Genomic DNA, 19,088 nt, shown 5'->3' with positions numbered 1-19,088 from the left:
GATATAAAATTTTAGATATGCGGAATCCGATTCAGTTTTCACGAAACTGAGATTTTATTATCTGAATCCGGATCAAACTTCTTAGTTATCCAGGTTTTTGGAGCAGATTAAGAATATATCTCGAATTGGATCAGATAATAATACTTGGCTTTTTAAGAATCGCATATGATGACTACGTCATTATATAGGTTTTATTAATTACAACACTTTTGCTGAGTTATGATTGATACTTAGATGTTAAGATATTTTAATAACAAAAAATAATCTGTATTAAAAGTCATCATTTGCTGCCATAACGAAGTTAAGTTTGTTAAATATTATTTCTCATTTCTGTTTTACAATTTTTGTTAATATTTAAACACTTAATATTTAAACACTTATATATTAAATTAACAATAGGTACAACAATGGGATGATGGTGCACCTAGTAAATACAGTGTCAAAATGACTTAGATAGCTCAATTAAGCTAAACTGATGATGAATTTAGATAATTCATGAATTAGCTCAGCTAGATTCATTTATTATATGAGTTTCATTATGTAAACTCGAAGCTCGATTTATTTATTATCTTTTCCGTTTTATAATAAGTGTCATTCTAACATTATTGACTTGTTGCATAAAAAATGTCATTTTAAAATTTCAATGCAAATTAGATATTCTTTCAGCTGAAAATTAATTACAAAATGCATTGATTTAATAAATAATTTTATTTATTTCAAATACTATTGGTCAAATATGTATAATTAATAAAAATATATATATATATTTCAGTCACTTTATTAATATGTGTGAAAAATGTCAAATTGACACTTATGAAAAAACAGACGGAATATACGATTTTCAATATGTAAACTAAAACTCAGATTATCTTGATCACGAATTAAATGTGTTAGCTCGTGATCTATTATAAGTAAATATAATAATAAATGTAAACTATAACCCGCGAGCTAAATCAAACTCGAGTCTGACAAAAACATTATTATAGTTTACATTTACTATAATCTGCGAGCTAATTCAAACTCGATCATTAAAATTATTTTAATAAATGAATTTAAAACCATAACTTGTGCTAGTGAGAAAACGAATTGAGCTGAAATGAGCTCACATTTATTTTGATACCCCTGGTTTTTAAGATAAAAAAATCTCCCATTTATAACTAAAAGCATTGATTAATGAATTTGTTTTTTATTTAATTTTTTGTTATATTTAGTTATTAAGTATTCAAATATTTTTTTATTGTTTTTTTTGTCATCAACAATACAGACTCATACTGACTCTGTAAACCAAACCGGGTGATCTGAATCCATGTGAACGACAAAAGACGGTTGCTTTCTAGCACTGCGCGCTAGACTATCCGCCTTTGAATTTTGCGTCCATGGTACATAGATAATTTCTGATCGGGTGAAGCTCTCTTTCAGGGTCATGATATCTTCCAAATAATTTGCAAAAGCTGGTCATTCTTCAGGTTCGGAAACCATCTTCACCAATTGAGAACAATCCGTTGCAAACGTAACCTGAAATTGACGTAAATTCCTCATACATTCCATTGCCCAGAGCAACGCTTCAATCTCTGCATGAAGAGGCGATAGACTAGCCCTAACATTCCTCGCCCCCAACAATCCATCAAAACCTTCGAAAGTACTGAGTCAACCTTGTCCTGAAAAACTATCCCCTTCTTTCCACGAGCCATCTGTAAAACACCATCTTCCTGGGATCGACGGCAATATCACATCTATTATTTGTGGTGTCGTCCTCTGGTCATTCACTACTTGTGCCTCAGCCCACAGTGTTGACTCTGTTTCAGCCAATTTAAGCGTATCCATAGTATCCATATCCAAATTACTGAAAACTTTATTATTCCTAGCTTTCCAGATATACCATAGTATCCATGCAAACTGATGATCCTCCATCTGCAGGAGAACTCTCCAGAATAGATGATCCATATTTGTGAAGAGGGATCTAGTTGGAAAAATATCTGGATGTGATGGTATCTTCGAAAGAGCCCAGACCTGAACAGCTGGAGGACATTCAAAAAACACATGATTTATCGATTCCTCAGGAGCTCCACATCTGGCACAACAAATATCCCCTTGGATCCCCGTCGCTTGGAAATTCTTCCGCACTGCTATACATCCTGACACCAGTTGCCATAGGAAATGTTTTAGCTTTGGTGGGCACCGTATTTTCCAGCAGTAAGCCTTCAAAACATCAACTGTGGGACTAATCAGTGATGGTGGTCTTTCTCTATCTGGATAAATCCGCTCGACCTGATATCCTGATTTAACCGTATATTTCCCATTTTTTGTAAAGCGCCATCCATCTCTATCCACCCTCTGAGTCCTGCTCAGTGGTATGATTTCTATAAGTTTCGCATCCTGAGGATCCACCAATGTCTGAATTGCCTCTAAATTCCAAGTACGCGAAGTAGAATCAATGAGGGACTCTATAGTAAAGTCCGGGTATAAATTGTGTTGATTTTTATTAGCTGGTCTTGGGCGAGTGGTTGGGAGCCAAGGATCATTCCATACAGATATAGAAGACCTTGATCCCACCCGTTTAATTAGTCTTTTGCTAACCAGAGATCTAGCAGAAACAATACTCCGCCAGCCATATGACGGAGAAGATGAACGAATCGGTTCCAAGGGTGAAGCATTCCTATAATACCGACCTTTGAAAACTCGAGAAAATAAAGTGTTTGACTTTTCTATCAGACGCCATAGCTGTTTACCCAGCATCGCCGTATTGAAATCAGTGATGTCTTTAAACCCCAAACCTCCTTCATCCTTATCTGCACATACCTTGTCCCATGATTTCCAATGCATACCCCTTGTGCTTCCCCCTAGACTCCACCAGAATTGTGATACCACACTCGTTAGTTTCTTTACTGTTGCTTTTGGTAAACGATAGCAGGACATCGTATGATTTGGTAATGCTGTAATCACTTATTTAATGATCACTTCATTTCCTCCTTTTGTAAAGAACTTAAAAGTCCACCCATTGACTCAATTATTTAAATGATCTTGTACAAAGCTAAACACTTGGATCTTTGAGCCCCCCATATTTTCCGGTAAACCCAGGTAGGATCTCATTCCTCCAAGATTTTGAATTCCCAAGTTATCTCTTAATTCTTGTCTAACAGATTCTTCAATCCTAGGTCCAAAATGAATTGAGGACTTATCAAAATTTATTAACTGTCCTGAAACTGCCTCATATTCCTTTAAAATCCTGAGAATGGTTTGACACTCCTCTTTTTGAGCTTTAGAAAAGAAAATGCTATCATCCGCAAAAAACAAATGAGAAATCGACGGGCAAGCTCTCGTTACCTTCATCCCCGTTAATTGTTGCCCTCTCTCTGCATTTTTTATATTTGCAATTAGAGCCTCAGTACACAGAATAAATAGAGAAGGCGATAAAGGATCTCCTTGATGTAAGCCCCTATGGGGAATAATGCAGCCACGTGGTTGTCCATTTATGAGAACCTTATATTGCACCGATGATATACATTCCATTATTAAATTAATCCAATGAAGGTCAAATCCCAATTTCTGTAATAAGGCCTTTATAAAGTCCCACTCCATTCTATCATACGCTTTGCTCATATTCGTTTTGATTGCCATATACTTTCCTTTACATGCTTTATTAGTCCGCAGTCCATGAAACATCTCCTGAGCGATAAGAATATTATCAGAGATCAACCTTCCTGCCACAAAAGCCGACTGAGTTTTGGAAATGAGCAATGGAAGATAAATTTTCAGCCGTTGGCATAAAACCTTCGAGATAATTTTATACCCTACATTACAAAGACTAATAGGCCTCAATTCCGTCATCCTTGTGGGTCTCTCTGCTTTTGGAATCATACATATATTAGTAATATTTAATCATGTATCCATTTCTCCAGAGACCAAAAAATTATTCACCATCTCTACTAAATCATTCTTAATAATATGCCATGAGTGTTGGAAGAACAAAGCTGTCATGCCATCCGGCCCTGGCGTCTTTTCTGGGTGCATCATAAACAAAGCCTCTTTAACCTCCTCCTCCGTCGCTAGCCTCAACAAATGTTGATTCATCTGAGGAGTAATTCCCGGTGTAACCTCTGTAAGAAAGCTATCGAATTCCGATGGGGAGGTGGTACTAAATAGATCCTCAAAATAATCAATTGCCACCTTTTCCACTCCAGTATCCTCTGTAATCTAATTCACATCCACATCATGTAATCCAACAATTCTATTACGGACCCTTCGTTGCCTAGTTAGAGCATGATAAAATTTTGTATTAAGATCCCCAGATGAATACCACATGTTCCGACATTTCTGGTGCCTGTAATCTTCCTCGTCCTTATATGCATCTTGTAATTTCCTAGAAACCTCCAGAATATCCTCTTGAGACCTAGAATTATCTGTTTGGACCGCTTCAAGAGCTTGTTGTAATTAACTTATTTTTTCCTTTCCATAAGGGGGATTATCTTTCCGCCACTTAGCAATTTTGTGACAACAATTACTAATTTTTTCCACGATGTTCTGTGATCTTCCTTAATCTCTTCTTTCGTTATAGTCTATCCAACTCATTGTAATTGATTCCATGAGACCCGCCTGTCCAATCCACCTCTTATCCAACCGAAATTGTCCTTTCCTCCAAGTGATTTTATCCTCAAGATAAGCCACCACTGGCCGATGATCAGAAGCCACCAATCCTAAATACTCTGTAAAAGAACATGGAAATAAGGTGTGCCACTCTTCATCCGCCAAAGCGCAATCTAGACGACATCTAACTGTCACTGCCCCTTTGCCTTTTCCTCTTCTCCCTTGCCATGACATTTTTTCCCCCGTGCCGGGAACTCGAGTAAGTGAATATTTCGAATCATATTATTAAAAGGAATAAAAGAATCCGCACTCCTCAAAGATCCTCCATATTTTTCATGATTTTCTGTAATCTCATTAAGATCACCAATAATAAACCAGGGCTCAGAACGCGCTAGTCCATACCTAGTTAAACGTTCCCACACTTGCTCTCGCCTCTTTTGAACTGGATCCCCATAAACAAAGGTAATATAAACCTTTTTACCAAGAGCCTCCGATTCCACATCAATCATTCGATTGCTAGAATATAATACCCTCACCTGATACTCGTTATTATAAAAAAAGTGCTAGTCCCCCACTTCTCCCCAATGGATCTACTGTGACCAAATTATCATATCCAAAGTGAGCTTGAAATTTTTGGACAAATTCTGGTTCTTGATTTGTTTCTGCTAAAAACAGAAAATCGAGCTTATGTTTATGCCTTATCTCGCTCAAATAGCTTATAGTCCACTTGCTGTCCATTCCTCGACAATTCCAACTTAAAACTCTCATTTAAAAAAATAATCTTTTAAATACTCTGGAGAGCCAAAACTACGGGTGTAATGATACCCTCTTTCTCCAATCCAAATATATTCCATTCTTTGTAACCATTCCATAAAACTCCATAAAAACTCAGAGAGAGAGAGCCACCAGTCACCTCTATACCACTTTGTAATGTTCCTTTCCGTACATCCCAAACTAAACTGTATTTGGTTTAAAGACACCAAATGCAGCCATTGCATCAGCAGCACCAATGAAAACCCCATTCTCCCATTTTGACCAAAAGAATAGGACGTACCTGTATTTGTAATATTATACAATGACCAAGATACCACTGGATATGTGTTTTGGAGAAAAACATAGTAAAACTCAGCTGAATCCAGTTTAGTCCCACACATAAACACACCAACATTACACACACTTACCAATAGACTACTATGATTACAAAAATTCGCACCAAGATAGTATAAAAGGACATTTTTAGTACCCACCGTAAATCCAAACGTAACAGCCCCACTGTCAACCAAAATCACCGGCAAAAACAGATCCAAACCACTGAAGTTTACACACCCCCGATCTTCATAGAGAGTGTAATCCCTTAGCTTCATTAAGTCATCAATAATTGTCATGTCCTTCTGTCTGTAGACCAGAATGCCATACCTTTGTAGCCTTATTCTCCATTCCATAATCACTACATTACTTGTCCACTCCTGCCTGAGCACTTGGTCAGCCCTGTAATCAAAATAACTATACACTAGCTTAGTCTGTGCCTGGTATAAACAAAAACAGCATAACCATCTTCCCCATACAGAAAGCAACGTCCACATGAGATTAAAGCTATCAACCCACATAGCCACAAATACCTTTCCACACATCCCATATAAAATAAAAACGCCAGAATATATAACAGAGACAATTATGAAAGCCATCTCTAAAGACCTGAAGTGCCAACAAACCAAACGCCCATTATTATTCCACCGGTTAAACAAAATATCAAGCTTCGCAAAGACTCTTTAAGGACCAAGAAATAACTAAAACCATAATACCCATAACCCCAAAGAACAAACAACAAAGAGAAAACCAGCACAACTTTTTATATTGATCCCAAATTTCCCTTTCTCCACACCAGAGAATTTTTCCGATAATACTATATCTTTCCGAATTGATACTTTCAAACTCAATATCGTAATTGTATCGCGAATCCGTTATCGTCCATAATATTTCATTACCAATTCCACAATGGATCCCAATTCTCCATACCCCCAATGAAACCAGATCCGTGATTGATTCTCCCTATTCTTTCCAAACAAAAGAAAGTCGTAGTAGTGAATTAATCAGAGGATATACCTTTATTATCCGGAAATTTCGTCTTGATGATGACCGAAATCGAGATCAGCTTCGCTATTATCCTGATTTTCCTTAGTGTCCCCAATTCCCCTTTTCCTCTCATCACTTCAAATCTCCCGAGATCTGGAAGAAATCTCTTTTCCGTATCTCCATGAATCTTATCTTGATGATTTCCTATTCCAATCCAAACCTCCTCACCGATTCCGGGATCCCATCGCCGAGAGAACATCAAAACCCTAGATCGCTTCTTGAGTCGCCATCGTATGAGAATTTTTAAATATCTTTTTATTGTAGTCAAGAGGATATGGACATTCTATTTATAATTTATCTAGATTTTGAGTTTTTATTACATGCTTTTTCCCATTACCTATCACTTTCTTTTATGTGATGAAAGTTAAGAAATTGGAAGAAAATTCTTTGTTTGCATCAAATCTTTCTTTAATATACACATAATTACAGAACACACACATATAATAAAAACTAAGAATCAATTATAAAACAAAAAAAATAACAATTTTTTTTTATGAATCCTAAATACAAGTTATCTGAATATAAATAAATCTGGACATATCGAAGAATTTTTTGTAAAAAAAATAAATGGAAAATAATTTGTTTGAGAGATTTAGTAAAATTTGAAAACATTATTTTGTTACTTATTACCTTTTAAGTGTTTATTTTCAAATATTAAATTTTCTGTTAGATGCTCAGAAATGTCTACCAATGATATCATTGATATGGCTTAACAGTACTGATCATGATCCAAAGATAGTAAACAAAAAAATATTTTAATACCTAAAATTTACATCGCTTAGAAGTAATATTTTATATTTTAATCACCAATATTAAAAATACTAACAATAAATATATTGTTTGAGAAATCGGCAATAAATATTTGAAAATTTAGAAACATTTAAACCAAAAAATCATTGCTTGGGTTCCTGCTCCATGGTTTTATACCTTTTTTTTGCTAAACTGTAAATATCATAAATGATTGAAGATTTTTTTTTTTTTTTTTTTTTAACCGAGGGTCCCAGGTCGGGGCCCAGACATCCCTCGAGGCCCGCAGCAGCCACGTTATTTCCACTCCAGAAGTAGCAGGGTGGGCCCGGGTGGCCACCTAGTGATTTAACCGTAGTGGGGTGCCTTCGAACCCAGATCGTTTAGCTCACTGGAGTCCGCCTACCACTAGGCCACCAAGAGGTGGTTTGTGATTCTATTCCAAGGTAATAATCTAAATTCTATTCCAACCCGGCAAAAAAAGAATAAAAACAAGCTGGAATAATTATCAACCACAGAATCTCACTATCATCTCAACCACAATTGCATTAATGCCATGAAACCTTTGTGAGATCTTCGAGCTGAAATGATGTTTCTCATCTCTCTATCGATTGCTTTGAACACAAGAGATGCCGGTAAACAGACTTTGTTGTGAACGACGTTAATCCTCTACTTCCATAAGTGAAACACTACCGATTGACATGCTAGCTTGCGCGGTAGGGTAACTTGCCCAATGGTTTTATACTTTTATACAAACAAAAATATTCTTTTTGTTTAAATATGCATTTATATTGCAGATTTTCATATAACAAAAAAAGCCGAAAAGCTGAGGATTTGTGATTTCATTTCATTTGCATATAAGTGGTTGAAAAGAAGAAAATGTAACATGCATTTGTTTTGTGTTCCTTTCCATGTCCTTCGAGGAAATGCACGAACCCCATGACTTTGACTTTCAACTCCCTTGTCCTCTCTTCTCGCATGTCATATCTGCGGTATATTTACTAAATTAAAAAGTTATTCGAGTTTTTGGAAGTTTGATATATTGTCCACATGACCACATCTATAAAAACCATTTTGGTTTGGTTATTAACTTATTATAGTGATGTGACAGAGTTGTTTTGATGAGAATGCTTGAAAAAATAACACTGGATGCCTTAATTAAATAGACATTATAAGGTGGGAAAATACACTACAAGAAATAATTTAAATACATATAGGAAAATCATTTAGTCATTTAATATAAGAATGCTCATGGTAATTAAATAAGTCTATATGTAATTAGGTTTTAACAATGTCTTACAACTATTAAAATGTAGACATTAAAAATCAATACTATTAAACACAGAAACAATTTTTATCTACTTACAAATAGTCTAGGTTGGACCAATATATTTAATTATATTTCCTATTATTTCTACTCATATCTAATTTAATTATTAAATATACATCATACCTAAAATTAAGGAACTAACTAACTAATCTATTATTTTTTAAACTAACGAATTTAATTTATATTAATTTGAAATTTAAAAAACTAACCAATTATATTTTAGTTATTAATGTAATAAATAATTATATATATATATATATATATATTCATTCGTATATATACAACTATATATTAATCCAAATGAAAAAAAAACAAATTGTTCAAAACCCTCACCAAATACATAAAAATATAATTCTTATAGTTAGAGTGCTAAAATATATATATATATATATAATAAAATAAATATTAATAGTAATTATATGATGAAACATGTTATTATTGATAGTTTTATGAATATATTTTTTATGGGTTACTCAAACAGACATGTAATATATATATATATATATATCAAATATAAACTAATTGAACAAATATATTAACCAAATATATCATAAAACATTACATTAACATAAATCGATGCCAGAGATTAAGGGTCAATATTTTAATTGTTTAAAAATATAATTATATATATATATAAATTATAAAAATTAAGAACTAAATATAATAAAAATATATATCAAAATTAAAATAATAAATATTTACATTTCTAATGCGAATAATGAAATTAACTTTTAAATTTAAAATAAGTCATAGACAAAACATCAAAAAGTATCTAATAACATGTGAATAACAAAAGTAAACTAACTAAATAAATAAACAATTATATTTTTTTTGCAAACGTAAATCATTAATTTGTGATAGACGTATACACATTATTGATGCTCAAATCTATTTCATTTTTAGTATGCATCCTCTCAAATATTGATCCATTAACAAGATGGAACTTTAGTTGGACTAAAATTGTATTAAAATTGGAATATTACTTCCATAATATATCCACTATTCATCTGAACATTCATGAATACATATTACAATACTCAAATATAATAATAAATCAAACCGAATTACATATTGGGTCATCTATCAGTTCAACCGATAACCAGATCTCGGGTTTTAGCGGTTGTTACGGGTTTTATAGAATTTTTAAATAACAGTTTAAAAAAAAAACTAAAATGGATTACATATGAGCCACCGAATTTGCGAATTTAACTGTAGGTCGGATCGGGTTTCAAAACATTGAATATAATGTCTCATTTGTAATATCTAAGTGTAGATACAATTAAAATACAAATTTATATTAAATAAATTTAGAATGCTTAGAAAATAATTTTGCGCTTTGAAAGCGCGGATCAAAATCTAGTCTACTCTATTAAAATAGAGTCTTAAATTTATCTACCATTAAAATTATCATTAAAGTTTTGGACTCATTTAAGTTTGTTAGGAAGCTACTTAATTTATGGACCATTTCAAATTTGTTACAATATAATTATATTACACGCTACTATCTATTATAATTTAAACAATCTGTACCGATTGTTATCTCCAATTAAATTAGCAATACAATAACTCTTACTGGACCTATTTTCGTATAGATGAAACTTGGCTTACAGAAACCTGTCAATATGAACAAAATATTACCAGTATATAAACTTCAATCGGTCTTACCACAACATAAAATTCAGAGCAGTTCTCTTAAATAGTTTTTTTTTAAAGTTTTTGTCACAAAAACAGATCTCAAAAACTAAAATGACCAAAATAACATTTATTATTTGAAAAAAAAATTTGAAATCCTATCCCCAAAATCCCACTCCTAAACTCTAAACACTTAATCCTAAACCTTAAACCCTAAACCCTAAACTCCATCCCTTAACTCTTAACCTTAATATCTAGATTAATTAATCCTAGAGGTATAAGTGTATATTTAATTCTTCTGATAAAAAAATTAAGTTTATTTTGGTCATTTTCATTTTTAAGGTCTATATTTGTGACAAAAAAACTTTTTTGGTCGTAGAGAATTTCTCTAAAATTCACAGACGTACCTTTTGAATGAATTAGAAGTTATATATTACATGCATTTTTTAACTTAAAATAATATTCACACCTACTAATTTTGAAAAATACCATCCTTATCTAAAAGAAAATTAGAAAAATATAAAATTTATCAAATCTATAGATTTGATCAAATCTATACAAACTTGACAGCACACTAAATAACCGATAACAATTAATATGATTTTTTATTATGTTATTTTGTTACATATATATATATATATATATATATATATATATTTTCCTAAATCCTATCGGTTGATCCGGTCGGCCCTGGAAAGATCACATTTAATGCTATAGAGTGGACTGGCTACCACATTGTGTGACCCGAATTTAGAATTCCTCCCGACTAATGGCAGGGGGTGGTGAGTCAATCATCTGTTATTCCGTTATATTTGAAAATTTGATATCTAATTTTAAACAAGATTGTCCTCCTTATAATCCGGCCTTCCTATCGCTCAACTCCCCATCTCCATTGATATTTTTTCATATCTTAACTTCATATAACAACTTCAACAAACTATGATGTTGAAATCAGAATATGCTATCGATTCTTTTTAAAATTGAAATCAAAATATCTTCGGGACACTCATTATACATAATCATTAGCACATCACTATAAATAATCCTCCATCAACTAATCACTACAACATGGTTTAATAAAATATTTTATATAAAATATAATATTTTATATTAAAGAAATATAAATCAAAATTATTCTCCATATATTTTAACATATCTTCTATTAAAAAGAGAAGTACCAAATATATCTACCATAAAAATTCATAATAGGTCTATTTCCTTAATTACATATAATTGATTATTTACATTAATCTATTGAATATATAAGATTTCTTAAAACTAAATAATTATAAAGATATTAAATTACAAATCTGTTGAGAAAAATATAACAAAATCTTACTAAATTTTTTTAATATTTTTAAATTAATAAATTGAATAATATCGTAAGCAATAATATAATATTATTTATTTATTTTTTTTTTAAATTACTATAAAAATAAATAAAGTTATATGAATTTTTTATAAATTTTAGAATTATTTTTCTATATTATATTACAATAGAAGTAATATATGAATTAAATATGAAAACTATATTAAATTGATAAATTAACATATTTAAAAAATGCTTTCATTTAAATAAATAAATAAAATAGTATTCACCATTTAAAAAGATTAAAATATTATTCACCGTTTAAAAGGAGTAAAATTTTTAAATTATGTAATATTTTATATAAAATAAAATAAAATTGTTAATATATGTTAAACTTTTTATCTACAACTATACATTATCTATTTATTTATTTAAAATTACAACAATATATTATCTAAAAATAGTTATATAAAAAATATAATAGAATATAGCTAACATTTAAGTGCTATTTACAAATATGCTATTCGAAAACTTTAATTTTTAATTCATTTAAGATACTAAAAAGAAATCAATTTTAATTATAAATTTAATATTTATTTTTAATTATGACAAAGAATGTTGAAAAAGTTATAAACAATTTCATCAAAATTTTAAGCTTTTTATATAACATAATGCATTAGCTTAGTAACAAAAAAATCAAATAATCATATATTTTTTAAGCTCAAAAGTTTTAAAAATGAAAAGTTATCCGCACGGACGTGCGGGTTAAAATCTAGTTGTAAATATGTAGTAAGCATCACTTAGAAGATGAGAGTAATTCGATTATAATGGTACACTACAATTTCTAGCAGCATTATATAGTGTGCTGTTGATATATATTTTACAATTTGCTTTTTCTAAACTATGTACATTGGTTACATGTTTACAACACTCTATTTTCACTTCACATCATCTTCCCTCTCTTACACATCACTTTTTTTTCTTCCACATCATAATTCAACATCCACTCAATTCATATTCTCTCCAATGATTTTGTTTAAAAAAAATTACAACACCGTGTCCCACCAACTTTATTCATACTTTTACTTTATGCTTTTGTGATTACATATTATAAGTTAAAAAATGATTTTTTTTTTGTATTCAAATGAAATGAAATAAGTATCTATTTATAGAGTATAAAAAATGATGAATTTTGATATAAAATTTATATATATATATATATATATATATAATTATAATTATAATGAAATAATTGATGTTAAATAATTGAGATGAAAAAAAAATTAGTCTAAAACAACTCTTTCTCTCTCTAAATTTTGGTCCAATCAATATTCGTCACGTCATACAAGAGGGACCCACTTTTTTTTTCAACACCGGGTGATAAGTTTCAACACTCATTTTACCACGTCATATATTTTACTTTTACAACAAACCATTATAAACTTATCAACTGTTGATAAATATTATCAATAATTGATAAATCTCCCATTGTAAGTAGTCTAATGGTCCATCTATTTCAACTCATTCTTTTAACTCTACAGATTAAAATTCCAATTTGCAAGAACGTGTAGGGGTGTGCTTCGACATAAATGTAGTCATAAATATCGTTCAAAAAAAAAAAAAGTCGTTTAGACATTCTTTCTAAGATGATTAGGCTAATGAAAGGACGACAAAAGATAAGAGGATTCTCTTTCATTATGGGATGTCACTATAAGGTTTGGTAAAATGGGTTTTCAATTATAAAATCAAATTGGAATACTAGTCAAACCTAATGAATTATAAAAGGGACCCTTACATTCAGATGGTACAAAGTGAAGCATACACAGTGGATGACAACAAGAGAGAGTAGGTTAACGATAAGCATTGCTCTTCTACATTAGGCCACACCAAGTTGTTATACTTTTATACTTTATCTTTTCCTATCCTTAGTTGATCATAAAAAGTCGAACCAAAATTCAAAGTGATATACGATCTTATATCTATCATAGAAATAAATTTAATACAAAGTTTCATAACTACTTGTGGCGACTTATAACTAGCGTGAGCTACACTTGATTCTTATTGAAGGGAAAGGGAGATGTGAAACCAGATGATTTACTCAAGCTGATAAATTTGTAATTGTATAACATCATGAGAAAATATGTAAATTATTACCATCCGATTCATTTTACATGTTTACGTACTGATCCAGAGATCCAAATATATTGATTATCTAGTTTATTATTTATTTAGGCTTTTATTTGGAATGATTTTTAAGATTTTTAAGAGTTCTATGGTTATTTGATTTTTAAGATTTTTAAGAGTTTTATGGTTATTTGATTTTTTATATAAGTATAAATTGTATTCGGTTTATAATTTGATTAAATTCCTTTTATTTCCGTTAGATCTGATAGAGATCTCAAGAATTTAATAAGTCATTAATTTTAAGCATTTTAAAACTAAATAATATCTTTATATTATCGTAGCTTCCGCTATATCATGTGTTATCAGAGCGAGCAAGTTTTTACATACAACATTTTCTTCGAAGATAAATATAAGTTGCTTCTGATGAAGGTCTGCGAAATTTTCAGAAAACTTATTGGAAGCCAAATTTTGGCGTATAAGATGATGAAGATCGTGCTCAAGACAAAGAAAACAATGCATTCGATGGTGAGGTGGACGTCCCTAGAGATGAATACGCTCTCGAGAAAAATTGGTTCGTCTCACGAGGAGCACTGACTTTGAAAAATCATGTGTTACTTGGGCTTATGCACCACAAAGCCCAATTGAAATGATGTCTTCCTCCTATACCATGAAGAATAAGGTTAGGAGTCCACGGTTCTTCATGCCAAAGTCAAAATTGATGAAGTGTTTCATAATTATTTTGCACGCGGAGAATTTTATCATTGGAAAGTTAAGAATAAAGAAAAGTTCGGTTCTTTGGACGAAATTTTGAAATCGAAAACTACGGTTAAGATTCGAGGAGAAATCCTTTCCAATCTAAGAAAATGATGAATGAAAGATTTTAGGATATATTCCAAATATATTGATTATCTAGTTTATTATTTATTTAATTTTTAAGTTAATTATTTAGAATTATCTTAAGGATTTTAAATAGTTTTATGGTTATTTGGTTTTTATATAAATAATATTTTTGTTCCTAAATTGTATTCAATTTATGATTTGATTAATAAAATTGAAAATTCTTTATTTGTTCTTGGTAAATTTTAAGTATTGAAAGACTAAATAAGATCTTTGTACTATAAATATGAATCCGAAAAAGATATTTAACTAAATAAAACAATTTTTTTGGGCTTAAGCACATCTATTTTGAATACTATTTGTCGAGTTTTTCTTAGTTCATCTTCTGACATAATAACATAATAGCCAATAAAAAATATAAAAACATATAAAAACTATTAGTAATTGCAAAAAAGAACAATTTTTTTTTAACATTGTTAACACCGCCATCAAAGCCTTAAACCCTAAACTCTAAATCTTAAATCCTATTTTGGGTAAATCCTAAATTTTTGGATAAACCTAAACCTTTTACCCTAAATTCTTAGGTAAATCTTAAATTCTTGGTAAACCTTAAATACTTGGATAAATCCTAAACCCTAGACCATTGGAAAAGTCTAGGGTTTATCCAAGAGTTCAGGGTTTATCCAAAGGTTTAGGGTTTACCCAAAAGTTTATGATTTATCTAAGAATTTAGAGTTTAGGTTTTATCTAAAATTTAGAATTTACCTAAGAATTTAGGGTTTAATATTTAAGAATTAAGGATTTAGGATTTTGCTTGCAGTGTTAATAACGTTTTAAAAAAAGTATCTGAAAAAATATTAATTATGATTAAGAGGTGAAAAAAATATTTTTTTCTCTCTCTATTTCATATTAAATGTCACTTTAGATTTGTGCATACAGATTAAGAAAACATTTAAGTTTGCATATTTTCTATATAAATAAATCATTATCCATACACCTAATTATATTTCAACAAATAGAAAAATAAATTGGAAAATAAAGAATAAATTTTGCATTGAAATGCTAAAACGACACTTATTTTGCAACCATTTTTAATAAGAAAAGAAAGAGTATTAAACATATTTTTTTTTTCTTACTGGGCTAATTAAGTCCATTATATATAGCCCATTTTGGATGTGTCAGTGGAATCTATAACAGTGTAAAAGAATCTATAATAGTGTGTTGGAGAGAAGCAAACCGATCCTTCCAATTGAACCGGATATCGGTTCGCTCTTCGATTTGGAAAATTCTAATTATATTTTCCACTTTGAATTTTGGTAAAATGATTTAAAAAACTAGACACAGTCCATTGTTGTTCCTTAAGCATTTTTAACAGAGTAATTACTGCACTTAATATAAAGAATTACTGCAGTTAATATAAAGTCAACCTCCTAAGCTCCAACTCTTGGCAACAACTCGAAATCCCATATATATTAATTGAAATCTTTTAAAAAGTTATAGCCTGAATTTTGTAAAAACTAAAAACAACCTCATAGGATCCTATGTGACATTTGTGTATGCCTTCTAAATCGTAATTCAAAGAATTCTAGAGCATCTTATATAAATTATAGTTTAAAAATTATACTCTCTAGCAAAATAATATTTCGCAGGCTATATTTTGTCGTATATATCAAATATTTATTGTTTCGCAGGCTTTCCTTAAATAAAACCTACGGAATTACCTAATGTGATTAAAAACATATATATAGCAATTAATGATTTTAAACAATAAAGATCTGATAACAATCTAAATACTTTTTGTCATTTTTATTTATTTCTTTATTATTAGAATAAATTACATAATTACATTAATCATATAATAAAAATCTAGATTTTTTTTGTATATATTATATTTCGAATTTTTTAAAACGAGTATAAATTAATAAAACTCTTAAAAGTCGCACAAAAACTTTTATGATCAAGGTTTAATTTTTTTCTATATTAAGATACAATGATTATAAGACCATATGAAGAAATAATTTTATTTTAATAGGTTTTTATGTTAATATATATATATATTTCATATCGTTTAAATTAAACTATACATTGCATGAAAATGTATACTTATATTTTGATATTATCATTGAACATATATTGAAAAGTTAATATTTTAATTTTGAAATCTTCATTGTTTTTTAAATGATTATAAATTATTGAAATTATCCCACATTAAAAAAAAAGTCGTTGGTGTAAACTTTTGTTACACAAATATGCAAATAATCATAAAATCATCGAGTAGAAACTTCATTTAAAAAATATCCATATTAAAAGTGTACTATATATATGTTAATATCATTTACATTTAATTCTATATCATATATGTATATAAGATTGATTGTTTTGATTTATTTACCTTAAAATGATTGTGAATAAACAAGAGTGATAGTTTGATTTATATGCACACGCCAATTTATTACATAATAGTAACTGATTTCTTAGTTATTTAATATATATATTCATTATTCTATTATTTATAAAATAAATAATTATAAAATATTTATTCTGCAAAAAGTGCATATCCTAACCTAAGTATGTATCTCTTTAATTATTTTAAATAATAAGTATTTTCTAAATCTCAGGTCAAAACAAACAAACAAAATGAGAATAAACTTCAAAATTAATATTTATATCGAACAATAACTAAAATGAAAAAGAAAAAAATATTGAAGATAAATAAGATTGATACGTGAACGTAAACGTCTCATAACCATAATTAATTTTTAAAGTACTAAATCATGATATAAAACTGAGCTGACATAGTTTCTTTGTAATCAAATAGACCCGAGATTTTTCAACCTAAACATTAAGTTCTTATGCGGTAAGTGATTTTTTGACCTAAATTTTTATTAAAAATAGGATCAGCTCATCAGTAAACAAATTATGTAATTAACAAAAAGTTTAAAAAAATTGTTTAAAGACCAAAATATTAATTCAATCAAGAATATAAATTTATTTTCCGTATAATATTTTTTAAATAATTTTTATTTAAATTTATCCTGCGCAAGGCGCATGTTTTATCCTGCGCAAGGCGCTTGTTTTATCCTGGTTATTAAATATTCTTGTTCATGGAGGCAAGACAACGAAATCTTATTTATTAAGTTCTAGGGATTTGTAGTATAATTCAGTCTCCAACTTAGCGCCCACCTAATCTACCACCATTAAAATGATTAAATATATTTAATACTTCAAATTGTAACAGCTAATCGAATAATTTAGATCAGTTGTACTCTCATCAATCCTTTCAATCTTCCAATCCAGCTTAAACATTGAATGAGTATGAATAGATACATGGAAAATTTGTCAAAACGGAACCCTATACTATAAAACTATATTTGTCCATTTATTCTTTTTTTTAACCTTTCCATTTCTGAAATTTAATGAAATAAATAGTTTTATGAATCCAACAAAATATTAAAAATATACACAATTAATAAAACACCTATATACACAAACACATTTTTTTGGGTTAAAAAACTTAATAAATAAAATTTTAAAATTACGTTGCACTAAAAGTATAATTCGTCTTCTATGGAAAATGGGTTAGTAGAAAACGAATTCTAGAATAAACAAGTTCATCTACTTTTTTAGAAGAAATAATCTAAAACTAATTAAAATTCTAAATATGGGGAATGTAAATTCTACTAATTGTAAAGATCGCTACTTTTCTTTTGAATGCAGTTTCTACTTTTACAAAGTATTCTAAAATTCCGGGTACGCAAAATCTAAACTTAACACGAACGTCTACAAAAAGTAGAAATTGTATTCAGAATTTTTGTCATGGTTCTGCACAGTGTAGAAGGTGTCTTCTACGAATAAAAAATCAATTTTTTCAAAAATTAAGGAAGTTTCAGTTAAGAAAATATTCTAAAAATATTCTAATCTCCTAAAACGTGTCCTCGTCGATTTTCTTTGTCAAAATATCAAAAAGAAAAAAAATGATTTTGGCTTTTCTTCTTCATCAATATATGATTTCTCCATAGTTTGTCTTGTGATTTTCACAGACTCTTGTTCTATGATGCATATCTATACAATATGTGGTGTTTGGGAATTTAGTGCAAGCACGAGATGGGTATTTTCGGCTGATGATAAAGGGGGTAGACTACTGTTATTGAAATCAAGTTCTACCTTAGAGGATTTTAAAAGAATAGTTTTGGAGGATTTTAGAAATCAAATGCAATTAGGTTACGGGATATTTTTGATCTGTGTCGTGTGTTTAAAAAAAAAATATTTTGCATTTTTTTCCTTCTAAAACATTATGGGATTACCTTTCTTTTATCTTTTTTTACTAAATTTTTTAAAAATGGTTTTAATTTATGTTTAATTTGATTAAGGAAATGTTAGTTTTGGGATTAT

Source organism: Brassica napus, chromosome C6, assembly GCF_020379485.1.
Source record: "Brassica napus cultivar Da-Ae chromosome C6, Da-Ae, whole genome shotgun sequence".
Taxonomy (NCBI): Eukaryota; Viridiplantae; Streptophyta; class Magnoliopsida; order Brassicales; family Brassicaceae; genus Brassica; species Brassica napus.
This window is presented reverse-complemented; position numbering follows the sequence as displayed.